The following is a 19,626-nucleotide window of genomic DNA, read 5'->3' on the forward strand; positions in this document are numbered from 1 at the left end:
TTCTGGTCCCGTTTGAATTGTGCCATGAATGTGAACATATGTTGTCTGTGAATTTTTTATATAATCTTTCGTGTGAAGAATGCTACAATTTAGCGGGTAGAAGTTTGATACGGTTAGACTTTGTGTGAGAGCACTTTGTGGACTACAACTCTTCGCTGCTTTCGACGCGTTTGAAACGTCACCACCATTCGCACACGGACACTAGCTCACGGATCCAGCTAAACATGACTGTGTCTTTGGTGCACTTCACCGCCTTCTTTCAGGGAGAGGACAAAATCATTGAGGTTGGCGAAAACCACGGGTAAGTCAACTTTATGGGGTGACGTCACATAGGCGACATGTAGTCTTTCTCGTTATGTCTTTTCCACAACTTCTAGCCGAAGAATCATACCATATACTGTCAAACTCGTAACATGAAAGATTATATAAAAAATTCACAGACAACATATGTTCACATTCATGGCACAATTCAAACGGAACCAGAAAATAATTATTTTCTCCCATTCACTTGCATTGACAGTTTTTCAACCTAGAGGTCCAGCGGGGTTTTACGGAAGGGGCGGGACTTACCAGCTCTATAGCGCTGAATGACTGATGATCAGCTTTTTTTTCCTTTTTTATAAAAAATTTCACAAATTTGTTAGCTATAGCAGGATATATCTGATATTACGATTGTCAAACATGTGCAAGTGGATGTGTTTTGTTGTTCAAACACCTTTATAACAATCGCGTTAGTTGAGCTGTATGTGCAACGTATTTTAGGTATCTTATTAAAATACCTAAAAAAAAAATAGGTACATTATTAGGAATTTACCACCTCCGGCTCATTTTTTAATTATTATTATTATTATTATTATTATTATTATTATTATTATTATTATTATTATTATTATTATTTTGCATGGAGTTTGCAAAGTGAAAAAATAAATCAAAGCACAACTAACGTTAGTCCACACTTGTAGCCTATTTTCTCAGTTTCTGAATTTGATGTTATCAGAGGCTAAATGCAAACACAATTTTTTTTTTTTTTTACTGTATCTACTTTTAAGGCTTATTTCATGCAAAGTGATAATATAATTGCACTTTCATTTTCTCTTTTTGAAAGTTTTTAATGCTGTTATTTGATGTTAAGTTTTTAAAATGTGATGTTAATAAAATACATTTTAACAGTTAAACTTAAAGCATAGTTTATTAACATTTTGTTGGGGTGATTGGGGACAGGTGGGGCTCGGAACCCTTTCCTACCTCCGAAGTGGGGAATGGCAGAAAAAGTTTGGAAGCTGCCACTGCTGGCTAGTGCTTAAACACTTAATTTAACTACTGTGTCATTATGGCATACATAGTCAAGTGAACAGCTGCATTTACGTTAAGTAGCCTAAATCAGTAAAAGTCACAAGTGTAAAAAATCACAGTGTATTTCTAATACAGGAATGGCAAATTAGCATGTTACCTTTTACACAAGAAAATTATTCAGTACATAAATTAATTAAATATGCTGCGAATTTAACCCCCTCAATGGTAGACCCAAAGTTACGCCCTTGTCTGTCGCACAGTAGAGAAATGACCGTATGGACAGGAGGAGAAGCTCGCAGGCAATCGGGGGGACGTGGAGGCAAAATGACAAAATAATGAATCAGAATACTTAGCAAAAGTTGCTACTGCTCCTAGCTCATGGACACCTCCTACTCACACTCTCCATCTCTGCAAGTTTCGGAAGGGAATGATTCAGATTTCTCTTGGCACAGCTACTACCCAGCTAGCAGGGAACGTTCCCAGAACTTTCACTAACGTTCTTTAAAAGTTGTGTAAATGTTAGCACAAAACGTTATTAAAATAATGTTTTCGGAACGTTCATACAACGTTATTAACGTTATTGTAACGTTGAGAAAAACGTTCTTAGAACAACATTCTAGGAACGTCTTTATGACATTATGTGTGAATGATGAAAGTTCTCATAATGTTGATAGAAAACGTTCTTAGAACAACGTTCTTGGAACGTCTTTATGATGTTATCTGTGATTGATGAAAGTTCTCATAACGTTAATAGAAAACGTTCTTAGAACAACGTTCTTGGAACGTCTTTATGGCATTATTTGTTAATGATGAAAGTTCTCATGACGTTGAGAGATAACGTTCTTAGAACAGTGTTCTTGGAACGTCTTTATGATGTTATCTGTGATTGATGAACGTTCTCATAACGTTGATAGAAAATGTTCTTAGAACAATGTTCTTGGAACGTCTTTATGATGTTATCTGTGATTGATGAAAGTTCTCATAACGTTGATAGAAAACGTTCTTAGAACAACGTTCTTGGAACGTCTTTATGACGTTATTTGTGAATGATGAAAGTTCTCATAACGTTGATAGAAAACGTTCTTAGAACAACGTTCTTGGAACGTCTTTATGACGTTATCTGTGATTGATGAAAGTTCTCATAACGTTAATAGAAAACGTTCTTAGAACAACGTTCTTGGAACGTCTTTATGACGTTATCTGTGATTGATGAAAGTTCTCATAACGTTGATAGAAAACGTTCTTAGAACAACGTTCTTGGAACGTCTTTATGACGTTATCTGTGATTGATGAACGTTCTCATAACGTTAATAGAAAACTTTCTTAGAACAACGTTCTTGGAACGTCTTTATGACATTATTTGTGAATGATGAAAGTTCTCATAACGTTAATAGAAAACGTTCTTAGAACAACGTTCTTGGAACGTCTTTATGGCATTATTTGTGAATGATGAAAGTTCTCATAACGTTGATAGATAACGTTCTTAGAACAATGTTCTTGGAACGTCTTTATGACGTTATTTGTGAATGATGAAAGTTCTCATAACGTTGATAGGAAACGTTCTTAGAACAACGTTCTTGGAACGTCTTTATGACGTTATTTGTGAATGATGAAAGTTCTCGTAACGTTGATAGAAAACGTTCTTAGAACAACGTTCTTGGAACATCTTTATGATGTTATTTGTGAATGATGAAAGTTCTCATAACGTTGATAGAAAACGTTCTTAGAACAATGTTTTCGGAACGTCTTTATCACGGTACTTATGCTTGATGAACATTCTCATAATGTTTAGAGAAAACATTCTCATAACATTCTCAGAATGTCCTGGTATTATTTGTTAAGTTACCCATTAACATTAACATAACCCTAACCCTAACCCTAACCCTAACCCTAACCCTAACCCTAAACCTAACCCTAATCCTAACATAATACAAATATTGCTTGGAACCTGAAAGGATTAAAAATAGAATTGGTACCAAAGAAAATATTCGTATAACCCAGCTAACAGGGAACGTTCCCATAACTTTCACTAACGTTATGTAAAAGTTATGTAAATGTTAGTAAAAAACGTTCCTGAAATAATGTGTCTGGAACGTTCTTATAATGTTTATAGAGCTAAAATACATTCTCGTAATGTTGAGAGAAAAATGTTCTTAGAACAAAGTTTTTAGAACGTCCTTGTGATGTTATTTGTTCTTGACTTATGTTCTCATAATGTTGAGTGAAAACGTTCTTATGACAACGTTCATGGAACGTGCTTGTGATGTTATTAGTACTTGACTGATGTTCTTTATTGAGAGTTCTTAGAACTATTGAGACTATTGAGAACATACTATTGAGAACATTCTTAGAACAACATTCTCAGATACAAAAATATGTTCTTAGAATGTTTTTCTAACATTCCCATTAAGTTATGAACATTTTTTTCTTTGTTTATGTGAACGTTAAAGGAACATTCAATTCTTGATTTTGGAAATGTTATGAAAACGTCATTTTTTTTATGTTTTCTAAACGTTCAAAACATCCAGTTTTTTTATGTTTTAAGAACGTTTTGTCTAAACATTTATACATAACTTTTAAAGAACGTTAGTGAACGTTATGGGAACGCTCTCTTAAGGTTATAAAAAAACTAACTTTCAGGGAATGTTCTGGAAAGCTCTCTTTAAAATATACTGTAAAATAAAACCTAAAAATAACCTGCAGGGAAAGTTCTTGAAAGTTCTTATTTGGTTCCCAAAACAATAACCAAATGGGAACCATATGGGAACATTAGGGGGAAAGTTCTGTGTTTGTTGGGTTCTTTGTTAGCTGGGATTGAACCTAATGCATTACACTAATCAATCAGGACTTTGAATTTCCATTCGGTAACAGCATTTCATCTGATTCTGAACTAAATTCTCTCATTGTCTTTCTATCACTCACAACTCTGCGCATGCGCTCCATTCCATGCCATCTTTACACCAAACATCCAGCGTCTCCAGGCAACCATTAACCATTAATCCAGCTAACAAAAATAAGTTGTCAGAATGTTTTGCTAACATTCCCATTAGGTTAGGAAAACGTCATTTCAGAATGTTTTTTAAACATTGAAAACGTCCAGTTTTTTTTATTGAGAACGTTCCCTGCAGGTTATTTTTAGGTTTTATTTTTTAACCCAAAGAAAACCTTCCCAGAACGCTCTCTGCAGGTTATTTTTAGGTTTTATTTTACAGTATATTTTAAAGAGAGCTTTCCAGAACGTTCCCTGCACGTTATAGTTGTTTTATAACCAAAAGAGAGCGTACCCATAACGTTCACTAACGTTCTTAAAACATTTTTTTTTTTACTGGGTGTTTTTAACATTTAGAAAACATTAAAACAATTATACCATAACATTTCCAAAATGAGAAAACTTTAATAAAAAATAAATTAATTAAAAAAAAAACGGTTGTTTGGAACGTTCAGGAAACATTCAGAAATAACGTTTTCATAACTTAATGGGAATGTTAGAAAAACATTCTAAGAACATATTTTTGTATCTGAGAATGTTGTTCTATGAACGTTTTCTCTCAATAGTATGAGAACATCAGTCAAGAACAAATAACATCACAAGCACGTTCCATGAACGTTTTTATAAGAACGTTTTCACTCAACATTATGAGAACATCACAAGGACGTTCAATGAAAGTTGTTATAAGAACGTTTTCACTCAACATTATGAGAACATCAGTCAAGAACAAATAACATAACAAGGACGTTCTAAAAACTTTGTTCTAAGAACGTTTTCACTCAACATTATCAGAACATCAGTCAAGAACAAATAACATCACAAGGACGTTCAAGAACGTTTTCACTCAACATTATCAGAACATCAGTCAAGAACAAATAACATCACAAGGACGTTCTAAAAACTTTGTTCTAAGAACGTTTTTACTCAACATTATCAGAACATCAGTCAAGAACAAATAACATCACAAGGACGCTCTAAAAACTTTGTTCTAAGAACGTTTTCACTCAACATTATCAGAACATCAGTCAAGAACAAATAACATCACAAGGACGTTCTAAAAACTTTGTTCTAAGAACGTTTTCACTCAACATTATGAGAACATCAGTCAACGTTACGAGAATGTAACGTATTTTAACTCTAAACATTATAAGAACGTTCCAGAAATATTATTTCAGGAAAGTTTTTTACTAACATTTACATAACTTTTACATAACATGTAAAAAAAAGTTATGGGAACGTTCCCTGTTAGCTGGGTTTCTATTGTGTTGTTTTCCACATGTCTTGTTAGATTTAACTTGTCTAGTTGTATGTTTGTGTTCTTTTTTCCCTTGTGGTGGGGTTGTGTTTTTGTTTTAGAAAATGTAATTTTTCCTCTTTATGATTACATTGTTTGGACTGTGTACTCCAGCTAACAATTTTTGGTTCCCATAACGTTAGTTTTTGGTACCCAGAACATTCTCAGAATGTTAGTTTATGGTTCCCAGAACGTTATTTTTTATGGTAACCACCCAGCAACGTTCTGGGAACGTTATTTTATTGTTACATAAAAATAAAACCAAAAAAGAACGTTCCCCTAACGTAAGTATTTGGTTCCCAAAAAAATAACCAAAAAATAACATTAGGGGAACGTTCTGTGTTAACTGTGCAGAGACTCGTACAAAATTTTGTGTACTACACAGTAAAATGTGAATCTTGAAGTAAAGTCTTTTCTGTTATTTTTGTAATTCAAATATTTAATTCACTTAGAAACTTTATACTCTGGAAAAATGTAAACACTCTGGACAAATGTGTCAACAGGTTTTGGTACTTAAAAATCCTGTTACTTTGAAATCTAGACCTGTAGCTGTAAGAAATTAATTGCTTACATTTTATGAATTCATATAAATATAAATAGAAACGGCAGCACACGGCTCAGTGGGTAGCACTATCACCTCGCAGCAAGAAGATTCCCGGTTCGAGTCCCGGCTGAGCCAGGAGTGAGCAGGTTCTCTGTGATTTCCTTCAGGTACAAAAGTTCAAACATGCAGCATAGGTTAATTAGTGATACTCGAGTGTCTGTGTGTAAGCCTGGTAATGGATGAGCCAACCACATCAGGGTGAAGTGAACATCCAAAAAACATTCAGAAATAACATAAACCAAGAAAAAAAAAAACGTTCTTAATACATTAAAAAAACTGGATGTTTTCAATGTTTAAAAAACATTCAGAAATAACGTTTTAATAACATTTTCAAAATGAGTGAATGGAATGTTACTTTAACGTTCACATTAACCAAGAAAAAACGTTCTTAATACATTAAAAAAACTGGACGTTTCCCACGTTTAAAAAACATTCAGAAATGTAAGCTTAGCGTTAAGTTCTGCCAGGAAGACTCAATCAGCGCGTCATGAATTAACTCACTTCTAACCAATCATGTGTTAACACTCTCAGTATAAAAGAATGGTACTTACATCCGTCTGAGTTCGCAGATACTGACGGCGCCAATTAGCTCGTTTTGCAGTTCCGATTACTCACAGACATTTTCAAAACTTTTAGCTTCGTTCAAACCTACTCAGAGATGGAGAGACTCAGAAGCGTCAACATGTAGACACCATTTCCGGATGGTTAGTCGATGAATTATGTAGCTTATGCGTAGTAATCTTCTAGTCATTCACTATCTCATCCTGTCTCGATATGCTATAAATCATATTCTGGGACCCAGCTAACAATTTTTGGTTCCCATAACGTTAGTTTTTGGTACCCAGAACATTCTCAGAATGTTAGTTTATGGTTCCCAGAACGTTATTTTTTATGGTAACCACCCAGCAACGTTCTGGGAACGTTATTTTATTGTTACATAAAAATAAAACCAAAAAAGAACGTTCCCCTAACGTAAGTATTTGGTTCCCAAAAAAATTACCAAAAAATAACATTAGGGGAACGTTCTGTGTTAACTGGGGAGCTGGATTTATGTAACTTTAGGGTTTGCAATGCCACTTATCCGGAAGGAATGCCGCTCAGTCCCTCTCAGCGTGGCTGTAGTCCTTGCAAAGCAATCTCTTTAAATTAAGTCCTCCATGCTTGACTTTGTGCATTGTAACTTTGCAGTTGTTGAAATGCTTTAACAGCAACATTACAGAAAGTGGAATCCATTTAACCCCCCTTTAATTACCTTCCATTCGAAATGGTCTTCTCTTTCTATTTTCATATTCGATTGTAGCCATGTTTTAAAAGCATTCATGGCTCATGCACCCAGGGGAATTTACTTCAGATCTAAACACTTCGATCTTGCCATGGTCTTTCTTTTTCTGATTCACGTTCTCACTTAATTTCTTTACTCTTTCTTAAGCACTCCAAATGACTAAAGTTCTGGTATAACATTAACAAATTCTAAAATTAACAATAAATTGTGTCCCTTCTATCTATGAGTAAATTCCTAAAATCCTCCCTAGATTCTCAATCACTCCCTCTATTTTCCTACCTAACGAAGCATTTCTCTCTAAAGTCTGGTTCAGGACTCATCTAGTTTCTGTCCTCAAAAGCTACAGCTGTCTCCCTTTCAGCATACCGGTCATTCCTGCAGGATTGGGGCAGCCACTACAGCAGCCAAATGCGGCATTTCTACTTCAGCTATCAAGATGCTGGGCAGATGGTTTTCCTCTGCATTCAAGTCTTATTTAAGAAATGATTCTAAAATCATTCTGGAAGCTCAGCAAGCTCTTCAGTAACGATTCAGGTAAATCCTCATGCAAATACTGGTGGTGGTGTCATGTTTCAATTAATCTGCGCTGGAACTCTAGCTTGCATCACCCGATAAGCAGATAATGTGGTCTGTCTCCATGTGGCTATTGCAGCCTCGTTTCATGTGGCCTGTCTGGTCTTGTCTCTCGTCTATGTGTGGTCCATCACGGCCTTGTGGCCGTTTGTGGACATGTCCTGAGTGGCTATCATAGCCGTGTTCTGTGTGGTCGATTATGGCCGTGTAGCCTATCGTGGCCTTGTCCTTATGGCCCATCTTGGTCTTGTGGTCCATCGTGGCCTTGGTTTTGTGTGGCCTAGCGGCCTTGTCTCGTGAAACTTGTCTTTTGTGTGGCATTAGCGGCCTTGTCTCGTGAAACTTGTCTTTTGTGTGGCATTAGCGGCCGTTGTGGCTCCTAAGCGGTCTCGTCTCTGTGGTCTCCCATGGCCGTGTGGCCTATCGTGGCCTTGTCCTGCAAGGCCCATCGAGGTCTAGTGACCTCTAGAGGTCGTGGTTTCATGTGGCTTTATGGCCGTGTTTATGTTTAGCCTGTTTATGTGTGGCCTATAGTGGCTTTGTGGCTTATTGCGGCCTTGTCCTATGTGTGGCCATTCGTGGTCTGTGGTCCATCGCGGCCTTCGTTTTGTGTGGTCTATCATGGCCGTGTGGCCTATCGTGGCCTTGTCCTGTGTGTGGCCCATCGGGGTCTGTGGTCCATCGAGGCCTCGGTTTTGTGTGGCTTAGTTACCTTGTCTTATAGGCTTGTCTCTGTGTGGCATTAGCGGCCGTTGTGGCTCCTAAGCGGTCTCGTCTATGTGGTCTCCCATGGCCATGTGGCCTACTGTGGCCTTGTCCTATATGTGGCTATTATGGCCTCGTGGCTCATCGAGGCCTTGATTTTATGTGGTCCAATGGCCGTCCGGTCTATCGTGGCCTGTCTCGTTTGTGGTCTTTGTGTCTAATGGCCATCATGGCCAGCTATATGTGGTCTATCATGGCCGTGTAGCCTGCATGGCTTGTCTACACCCAGCTAACAATTTTTGGTTCCCATAACATTAGTTTTTGGTACCCAGAACATTCTCAGAATGTTAGTTTATGGTTCCCAGAACGTTATTTTTTATGGTAACCACCCAGCAACGTTCTGGGAACGTTATTTTATTGTTACATAAAAATAAAACCAAAAAAGAACGTTCCCCTAACGTAAGTATTTGGTTCCCAAAAAAATAACCAAAAAATAACATTAGGGGAACGTTCTGTGTTAACTGGGCATATGCCCATTGAGGTATGTTGGTACATCGCGGCCTCATTATGTGTGGTCGAGCCGGCCTTGTGGTCAAGCATGACCTTGTGTTTATGTGCGGTCCATCGTGGCCTTGTGGTCAAGCATGACCTTGTGTTTATGTGCGGTCCATCGTGGCCTTGTGGTCAAGCTTGACCTTGTTTATGTGGTCTATCACAACCTGGCGCCTCAATGGCTTTATGTGCAGCCTATCAGGGTCAAGTGGTCCATCGCTGCTTCGTCTCTATGTGGTGATCACGACCTCGTGCTTTATAGCTATTATGTGTGGTCTTTGGACCTTGTCTTTATGTTGTCTATCACATCATGTCTATGCACAGCAAATTTGGTATTATGGTCTACTGAGGCCTTGTCTAAGTGGTCGTCATTATCAAGCAATATTATGGCTTTCATGTATGGTCTATCGTGACCTTGTCTTTATGCAGTTCATTTTTTATTATATATTAAAAATAATAATAATAATTAAAAAAAAAGCTTTTTCACGTTATTCTTAACTTTTCTTTCTCATTCCAGGAACTGCAGGATCCACGACGACTGGTGGGTACTCTTACTTACAGTTCTTCGGGGGTGGGTTCCGTCCCGGCGGAGGTGTTCCTCCGTCCCGGCGGAGGTGTCCTCCGTCCCGGTGGAGGTGTTCCTCCACCTATCTTTGGGGGTCGGCTGCGCCCCTGCCTTCATCTTCAGGCGGGATTTGCAGATTCCGTTACCCTCGCATTGCTTGCTAAGGACGGGGCCTACGCCAAAGACTATGCTTGCTGAGCTATTAATAAATTTACTCTTGTTATATAATTTTATCTCCCGAGTCTTTCTGGTAGAAATGTAAGCTTAGCGTTAAGTTCTGCCAGGAAGACTCAATCAGCGCGTCATGAATTAACTCACTTCTAACCGATCATGTGTTAACACTCTCAGTATAAAAGAATGGTGCTTACATCCGTCTGAGTTCGCAGATACTGACGGCGCCAATTACCTCCATCCTCCCCAACCACCTCCAAGATGGTCCTTTCCCTCCATCCTCCCCACCACCACCAGGATGGTCCCTTCCTTTACCTCCAGGGGGTCGGCTGCGCCCCTGCCTTCATCTTCAGGCGGGATTTGCAGATTCCGTTACCCTCGCATTGCTTGCTAAGGATGGGGCCTACGCCAAAGACTATGCTTGCTGAGCTATTAATAAATTTACTCTTGTTATATCATTTTATCTCCCGAGTCTTTCTGGTAGAAATAACGTTTTAATAACATTTTCAAAATTAGTGAATGGAATGTTCCTTTAACGTTCACATTAACCAAGAAAAAACGTTCTTAATACATAAAAAAAAACTGGACGTTTCCAACGTTTAAAAAACATTCAGAAATAACGTTTTAATAACATTTTCAAAATTAGTGAATGGAATGTTCCTTTAACGTTCACATTAACCAAGAAAAAACGTTCTTAATACATTAAAAAAACTGGACGTTTCCAATGTTTAAAAAACATTCAGAAATAACGTTTTAATAACATTTTCAAAATGAGTGAATGGAATGTTCCTTTAACGTTCACATTAACCAAGAAAAAAATTAACCATTAACCAAACTGGACGTTTTCAATGTTTAAAAAACATTCCGAAATAACGTTTTCCTAACCTAATGGGAATGTTAGCAAAACGTTCTGACAACTTATTTTTGTTAGCTGGGTAGAAGACAGACAGGTTGCTCACATCACATCCACGTCGTCAAGCTCAGTTTGAGTCTGCGCAGTATGCTCAGCGATCAGGAAGTGAGAGCTTCTAATTGACTTCACTTTTCTCCGTTGAATCCAATGGGGTCACTGTGTCCATTTCTTATACTGTCTATGGAAAGTATGTTTTTTTGTTTGTTTTTTTGCAAAGGTCCCCTCAGGGGCTCCGTAGTTTATTCTATGACTTAAAAAAAAAAAAAAAAAAAAAAAAAACTACAACTATTTGTGTTATTAGCTTAGTTAGATTGAGTTTGTCTATTTATGATTTACTTACTGTTTCAGCTCATCTTGTCTGTTTCGGGAAGGTGTTAGAGCATCGTTCTGCTTTTGCATCAACATTTGAAGGTGGCAGTAGAGTTATGATTCAGCTTCTATCAAAATGATTGATGACCCTATAATTGATTGATGGTTGACCTCTTGACCTTGCCCTTGCCCTGACCTTGACCTAGCGCTGACCTTACCCTCTCAATGACATTGTCACCTTTGACCTTGGGTGTAATTGATAATTGGATTATTTATTACCTTGTGAGTATAGGGGCTTTGATATAATGGAGGTCATGAAGGGTTATAGCTGTGACATCAGGATGTGTGTCATATGCAGATCCCTCCCTCCCACCCTCCGCATTCCTGAGTGCAGGGGGATTGCTGGGGACAGTGGAAGTGAGAAAAAGAGATTTTCTAATAATGCTATATATTTCACACTAAAGTTGAAAAAGCATTCTGTTCTTTTAAAAGAACCCCCTCCTTGAACTGCCACCTTACCGTGGTGGAGGGGTTTGAGTACCCGAACGACCCTAGGAGCTATGTTGTCTGGGGCTATATGCCCCTGGTAGGGTCTCCCAAGGCAAACCGGTCCTAGGTGACGGGTCAGACTGAGAGCGGTTCAAAAACCCTTATGATGCCTACAAATTCGAGGACCGTGACGTCGCAGCCGGGGCCCCACCCTGGAGCCAGGACCGGTTTGGGGCTCGTATGCGAGCGCCTGGTGGTCGGGCCTCCCCCCATGGGGTCCGACCGGGCTCAGCCCGAAGGAGTGACGTGGGGCCACCCTCCCGTGGACCCACCACCTGCAGGAGGGACCGTAAGGGGCCGGTGCTAAGTGGATCGGGCGGCAGTCGAAGGGGGGGGCCTAGACAACCCGATCCCTGGACACGGAATCTAGCTCTAGGGACATGGAACGTCACCTCTCTGGCGGGGAAGGAGCCTGAGATTGTGCGTGAGGTTCAGAGATTCCGACTAGAGATAGTTGGGATCACCTCTACGCACGGCTTGGGCTCTGGAACCACACTCCTCGAGAAAGAATGGACTCTTCACCACTCTAGAGTAGGGTTGTAACGGTATGAGATTTTCACGGTATGATAATCGTCTAAGAAAATATCACGGTTTCATGATATACGGTATTAAACAATCATTATTATTATTTTAATCATCTGCTACAATGGCCCTTAAATGAATGAAAACAGATAGGGTTTTTTGGTTGAACATATGGTTTATTAAAACAAACTTTTTTGTATGAGTCTACCTTTTGAAAAAATAAGAAAGAAAAAATAAATTCCCATTTGAACAAACATGTCTAATCAATTGAATTCATAAAACCTTAACTTATTTTTATTCTTAATTTATTAATTATTATTTAAGATAATTATACGATAGTAGAGTCTTATGAAATGTATTTCCTCAGAAATTCTGGGTAACTTGTCTGATATAATTTGTCTGGATTCTATGATTTAATACAAATATATTATTGAAAATGCAATCAGATGAAATGTAATAACTTTTGTTTGTCTGGATAGGTTTACAAAATTAAAACAGACAAAAAACTATATTTCTTAATGTTTAAATAAACTTTATTATTGTTGTTGTTATAACTAAGCTATATTCTATTGTACAATAGTAACATTTCTTTAAGCTAAATCGAACTTTTATTTTGACAGGTTGTACTAAACACCTATGAGTTTCAGTCAGAGTGTATTTGATGATGATTCTTTTAAATAAAAGCAGAGCAGCTCTGGATATGTTCATGTGTTCACATCCTCATATGAGTGAGACAGCAGACGCTTTAAACACCATGAGCGTCAGCGTCACACATACTTGAGTATGTACTAGGCGAAATGGCGCTGCTCATTCACACAGAACAAGCAGAATATAGTTTTACAATATAGCATTTTTTTCCGCTGTATATTAATAGACACACTCATAGCGATTTGGATTAATTTACCATTTATAAATTTATCTGCAGGGAGGGATGGTGTTCGCGAATATGGGAGAACATGTTCGACATATTTCCTCCTTTTGCAGCCACTCTTCGTCCATATTTCTGGACACAACTGACCTGTTGACATTTCCGAATGCCTTCCTACAGTTGCTTAATAAAAGCGGGCTTTCCACACAAACAAACGTACATGTCTCATTAGTATGAGAATTTTTTTTTTTTTTTTTTTTAACTGTCGGTCTCGGGTCGGGCTCGGACATATCTTTATGCCTGTTGGACTGGGTCGGGTTCGGTTACTGCTCTTTCGGACGCGGGCCGGGCTAGGACAGAAAAATTCCCGATCAGCACTCTAAACGTATCCATCTTCGAGGAAAATCCCGCGTTCGTTTTTCAGGTAACAAAAGTATACTTGTTTTCGGCGGGGGAAAACGAGATTAGAATTCGCAGCCTCTGTCTGCTGCACATGTATTGGGTGGAGTCTAAGCAGTCAAGTGAAAAGAAGTTGCATATGCGCAGATGAGATCTGGTTTATTTTATTTATTTTTTTCAAAACCGTGGATTAGCAAATGTTTACGATATGATAATCGTACATGCCAATATCGTGATAAATCGCCATACCGGTATACCGTTACAACCCTACTCTAGAGTTGCCCATGGTGAGAGGCGGCGGGCTGGTGTGGGTTTGCTTATAGCCCCCCAGCTCAGCCGCCATGTGTTGGAGTTCACCCCGGTGAACGAGAGGGTCGTTTCCCTGCGCCTTCGGGTCGGGGATAGGTCTCTCACTGTCATTTGTGCCTACGGGCCAAACAGCAGTGCAGAGTACCCGGCCTTCTTGGAGTCTCTGGGAGGGGTGCTGGAAAGTGCTCCGACTAGGGACTCCGTCGTTCTACTGGGGGACTTCAACGCCCACGTGGGCAGCGAAAGTGACACCTGGAGGGTCGTGATTGGGAGAAACTGATCTGAATCCGAGTGGTGTTTTGTTATTGGACTTCTGTGCTAGTTACATCTTGTCCATAACAAACACCATGTTCAAGCATAAGGGTGTCCATCAGTGCACATGGCACCAGGACACCCTAGGCCAGAGGTCGATGATCGACTTTGTGGTTGTTTCATCTGACCTCCGCCGTATGTCTTGGACACTCAGGAGAAGAGAGGGGCGAAGCTGTCAACTGATCACCACCTGGTGGTGAGTTGGATCCGATGGCGGGGTGAGGAAGCTGGACAGACTCGGCAGACCCAAACGTACTGTGAGGGTCTGTTGGGAACGTTTGGCCGAATCCCCTGTCAGAGAGATCTTCAACTCCCACCTCCGACAGAGCTTCGACCAGATCCCGAGGGAGTCTGGAGATATTGAGTCCGAGTGGACCATGTTCTCCACCTCCATTGTCAACGCGGCCACTCGGAGCTGTGGCCGTAAAGTCTCCGGTGCCTGTCGAGGCGGCAATCCCCAAACCCGGTAGTGGACACCGGAAGTAAGGGATGCCGTCAAGCTGAAGAAGGAGTCCTATCGGGCCTGGCTGGCTTGTGGGACTCCTGAGGCAGCTGACGGGTACCGACGGGCCAAGCGGACTGCAGCCCGGGTGGTTGGGGAGGCAAAAACTCGTGCCTGGGAGGATTTCGGTGAGGCCATGGAGAAGGACTATCGTTCGGCCTCGAAGAGATTCTGGCAAACCGTCCGGCGCCTCAGGAGGGGGAAGCAGTGCCCTACCAACGCTGTTTACAGTGGAGGTGGGCAGCTGTTGACCTCGACTGGGGATATCACTGGACCAGCTCTATACCCTCTACAGGGTGCTGGAGGGTGCATGGGAGTTTGCCCAACCAATCCACATGTGTTTTGTGGATTTGGAGAAGGCATTCGACTGTGTCCCTCGCGGCATCTTGTGGAGGGTGCTCTGGGAGTATGGGGTTCGGGGCCCTTTGCTAAGGGCTACCCGGTCCCTGTACGACCGGAGCAGGAGCTTGGTTCGCATTGCCGGCAGTAAGTCAGACTTGTTCCCGGTGCATGTTGGACTCCAGCAGGGCTGCCCTTTGTCGCCGGTTCTGTTTATAATTTTTATGGACAGAATTTCTAGGCGCAGCCAGGGGCCGGAGGGGGTCAGGTTTGGGGACCACACGATTTCATCTCTGCTCTTTGCGGATGATGTTGTCGTGCTGGCCCCATCAGACCAGGACCTTCAGCATGCACTGGGACGGTTTGCAGCCGAGTGTGAAGCGGCTGGGATGAGAATCAGCACCTCCAAATCCGAGGCCATGGTTCTCAGTCGGAAAAGGGTGGTTTGCCCGCTTCAGGTTGGTGGAGAGTTCCTGCCTCAAGTGGAGGAGTTCAAGTATCTTAGGGTCTTGTTCACGAGTGAGGGAAGGATGGAACGGGAGATTGACAGACGTATCGGTGCAGCTTCTGCAGTAATGCGGTCGCTATACCGGTCTGTCGTGGTGAAGAAGGAGCTGAGCCGCAAGGCGAAGCTCTCGATTTACCGGTCAATCTACGTTCCTACTCTCACCTATGGTCATGAGCTGTGGGTCATGACCGAAAGGACAAGATCCCAGATACAGGCGGCCGAAATGAGCTTTCTCCGCAGGGTGGCTGGGCAATCCCTTAGAGATAGGGTGAGAAGCTCAGTCACTCGGGAGGAGCTCAGAGTAGAGCCGCTGCTCCTCCACATCGAGAGGGGCCAGCTGAGGTGGCTCGGGCATCTTTTCAGGATGCCTCCTGGATGCCTTCCCGGGAAGGTGCTCCGGGCATGTCCCACCGGGAGGAGACCCCGGGGAAGACCTAACTTGACTTGAACTTAAAGTGTATTTAAGTAAGTAAGATAAATAAGATATATCTATATAAAAAAAAATAAAAGATGTTTTAAATTAAATTCATAAATTGCGTTCTGTCAATATAAACCCGCAGGGCGCGGACGGAACAGAGAAAAGCTAGGGCTGGGTCTGCCTCCTCCTGGGGCAGCGCTTGCAGGTTCACTACCTGATCCACGAAGGGAGTGGTAGGAACCTTGGGCACATATCCAAGCCGGGGTCTCAATACAACATGAGAAAGGCCCAGCCCGAACTCTAGGCACGATTCGTCGACCGAAAAAGCCTGCAGATCCCCGGCCCTCTTATAAGAAGCCAATGCCAACAGGAGCACTGTCTTAATGGACAGGATATTCAACTCAACTGTTGACAAGGGCTCAAAAGGAGGACTTTGAAGAGCTCTAAGAACCAGAGCTAGGTCCCAAGAGGGTACAGAGTGCAAAACATGAGTTGGATTTAACCTCCTAGCACCCTTAAGGAATCTGATGATCAGGTCGTGCTTCCCCAATGACTTACCCTCTACTGCATCGTGATGCGCTGCTATTGCAGCGACATACACTTTGAGGGTGGAGGGAGACAGCCTTCGCTCCAACCCATCTTGCAGGAAGGAAAGCATGACTCTGATCGGGCAAGTTCAGGGGTCCTCCTGACAGGAGGAACACCAATCGACGAACAGGTTCCACTTCAACGCATAGAGGCGCCTCATAGAGGGGGCTCTAGCGGAAGTGATGGTGTCTACCACTGCCTGTGGCAGGCCATCTAGAACCTCCGCGTCCCATCCAGGGACCAGACATGGAGTTTCCAGAGGTCTGGACGCGGGTGCCATAGAGTGCCCCGTCTCTGAGAAAGGAGGTCTTTCCTCAGAGGAATCGGCCAAGGAGGGGCTGTCGCGAGGAGCATGAGTTCCATGAACCAAGTCCTGGTGGGCCAATACGGCGCCACTAGAAGGACCTACTCCTCGTCCTCCCTGACCTTGCACAGTGTCTGTGCAAGAAGGCTTACTGGGGGAAACGCATACTTGCGCAGGTCCCAGGGCCAGCTGTGAGCCAGGGCGTCCATGCTGAGGGTCCCCTCGGTCAGGGAGTAAAACCACTGGCAATGGGTCGTGTCTGGAGAGGCAAACAGGTCTACCTGTGCGACTCCGAAGACACTCCAAATCAGCTGGACTGCCTGGGGATGGAGTCGCCATTCTCCTGGCAGGGGAGGCAACCGTGAGAGCTCGTCTGTCACACGGTTGAGCTCCCCTGGAACATGAACGGCACGAAGCGACCTCAGATGCTTCTGACTCCAAAGGAGGAGGTGGGAGGCGAGTTGCGACATACGACGGGAGCGTAGACCACCTTGATGGTTGATGTACGCAACGGTCGCAGTGCTGTCCGTACGGACCAGTACGTGCTTGTGTCTGAGAAACCCCTTGACGCGACACAAAGCTAGGCATACTGCTTGCAACTCTAGGCAGTTGATGTGCCAATGCAGCTGGGGCCCCGTCCACAGACTCGAGACTGCATGCCCGTTGTACGTGGCCCCCCAACCCATGGCAGAGGCATCCGTAAAAACCACAGCATGCCTGGAAACCTGGACTATGGGCACTCCGGCCCGTAGAAACACAGGGTCCGACCATGGGAAGAAGGTTTGGCGACAGCGCGGGGTAACTTTGACCCGGAGCGTACCGCTCTGCCACGCCCACCTCGGGACTCGATCGTGAAGCCAGCGCTGAAGCGGTCTCATATGTAACAGGCCGAGCGCGTTACTGCGGCTGCCATATGCCCCAGGAGCCTCTGAAATTGTTTCAGTGGAACCGCTGTCCTGCCTCGAAAGGACCTGAGGCAGGTGAGCACTGACTGGACGCGCTCCTCCGTGAGGCGCGCAGTCTGGTGACCGAGTCCAGTTAATTTTAATTAAAGATTACTGCATGTACTAAACTGCTTCTAACATTTACAGTGTATGTCAAATGTATATCAATTATATTCAAATAAATTCAAATAAATGTAACAAAAGCATAATGAATGCACACAATTTTGAAAGCATATTCCAATATTTAATGTCAAACTGTTTAAAGACAAATGTAGTGCCAAAACTACTGCACAACAGTAAAAAAAAAAAAAATCAGTTAATTATATAAAACAAATGAGCCAGATACAGGGGCAATCTATTATAGTGACACATACAGTAACGTTAAAAAAAAATCACTGATGAAGTAATAATGTTTACAAACCAAGAGATGAGATTCAACTTTGTTATGTGAAAATATATTTGTTTCTTCCCTTTAAAGAACAAATTGAATTTTAAATAAAGGATGTTCTTCAAACTTTCTGTATAAAACACTTCCATTTAAATTTTTTTTTACTGTACATTATTTCTCTTACAAAAGAGACTTTTAAAATTGTGGAAACAAAGGTTGCACAAATTCACATGAAACAAAAAGTTACAATATCTAAACACCAAAGCAATGTTTCTGCACATACAGCATAATATCAAAACTCTGACTCTTGCAATCTCAGAATCTTTACCAGATTGTGGACCGATAATCTGAATCCGTGTATAATAAAGGTTAATATGAAGTTTGAGACTTTCCTTATCTTTCAGCTGTTCAGACTCTGTTCCTCCTCAGATGGTTTCTTACTCTTTTGCTTTTTATCGTTGTGGTAGATATAAGCCACAGCCAATATAAATGCAATGCTGAAGATAAATAAAATAAATCTGCATGTACAATATTTTTTTTTATATAATTTCATGATATACTGTGCTTAATGCTCTGTCTAAGTGACAGGAAACAGCCCTGAGATATTAGGTTTATGCTATTAAGTTTAAGTCTGTGAGTTAAATTGTGTATTTGTAACACATTTCTTTCAAATACAGTACTGTAGCTCTATTTATCTTTATGAAAATCACTTGATTTTAACAAATACAATTCCATTATATTATCTGAAGATATGGTATGTGAGTTACCTGTGAGTCACATATATATGAGAGAGTCAGGATTTGTAGTTCAGTCTCATTTCTTCCAGGTTCGATAGGTTTACACCATTTTATTTTTAGTGTGTCATCAAAAGTTTGCTGTCCATTCCATTTTGTTAGACCACAGGCGACATAATCCCCATCTATAACCAATAGAATCATCCACATAACAGCTGGGAAAAAAATAATTACAATATATTCACAACCTTTATTTCCTTTTTCTTCTGCATTCCCAGCTCCCTTTGCTTTTTCTTCATCGTTTCCTTTGACCTTTGCCGTTCCTTGCTTTTCTTTAAATTTAAGTAAATAGAGAAACGTTAAAGCAAAAACAAGAAGAGCAGGAGCAATGAAGACAAGGACTGTTATTCCTGGAATAATTGCATGGACATGAAAATTTGAAATCGGCCAAAATGTCCAATGGAATCAACAAAAGGCTTGCTGGAACAGATTTTAAAACAGCGTTTTTAGCCAGGTCGTTCTTAAATATGGCATCTTCTAAAACTCCAACAACACAAACAGCTTGTGTGACTATTGATGGTGTTTTGGTCTCTTTATGCTCTATTTGCAGCTCGGTGAAGATCCCCACAAAAGATCCCGATGGAAAGTTGTTTAGTTAGTGGACATAAGTGCTGCAATGAAATGACAGAAAA

This window comes from Rutilus rutilus (assembly GCF_951802725.1).
Source record: "Rutilus rutilus genome assembly, chromosome: 8".
Lineage (NCBI taxonomy): Eukaryota > Metazoa > Chordata > Actinopteri > Cypriniformes > Leuciscidae > Rutilus > Rutilus rutilus.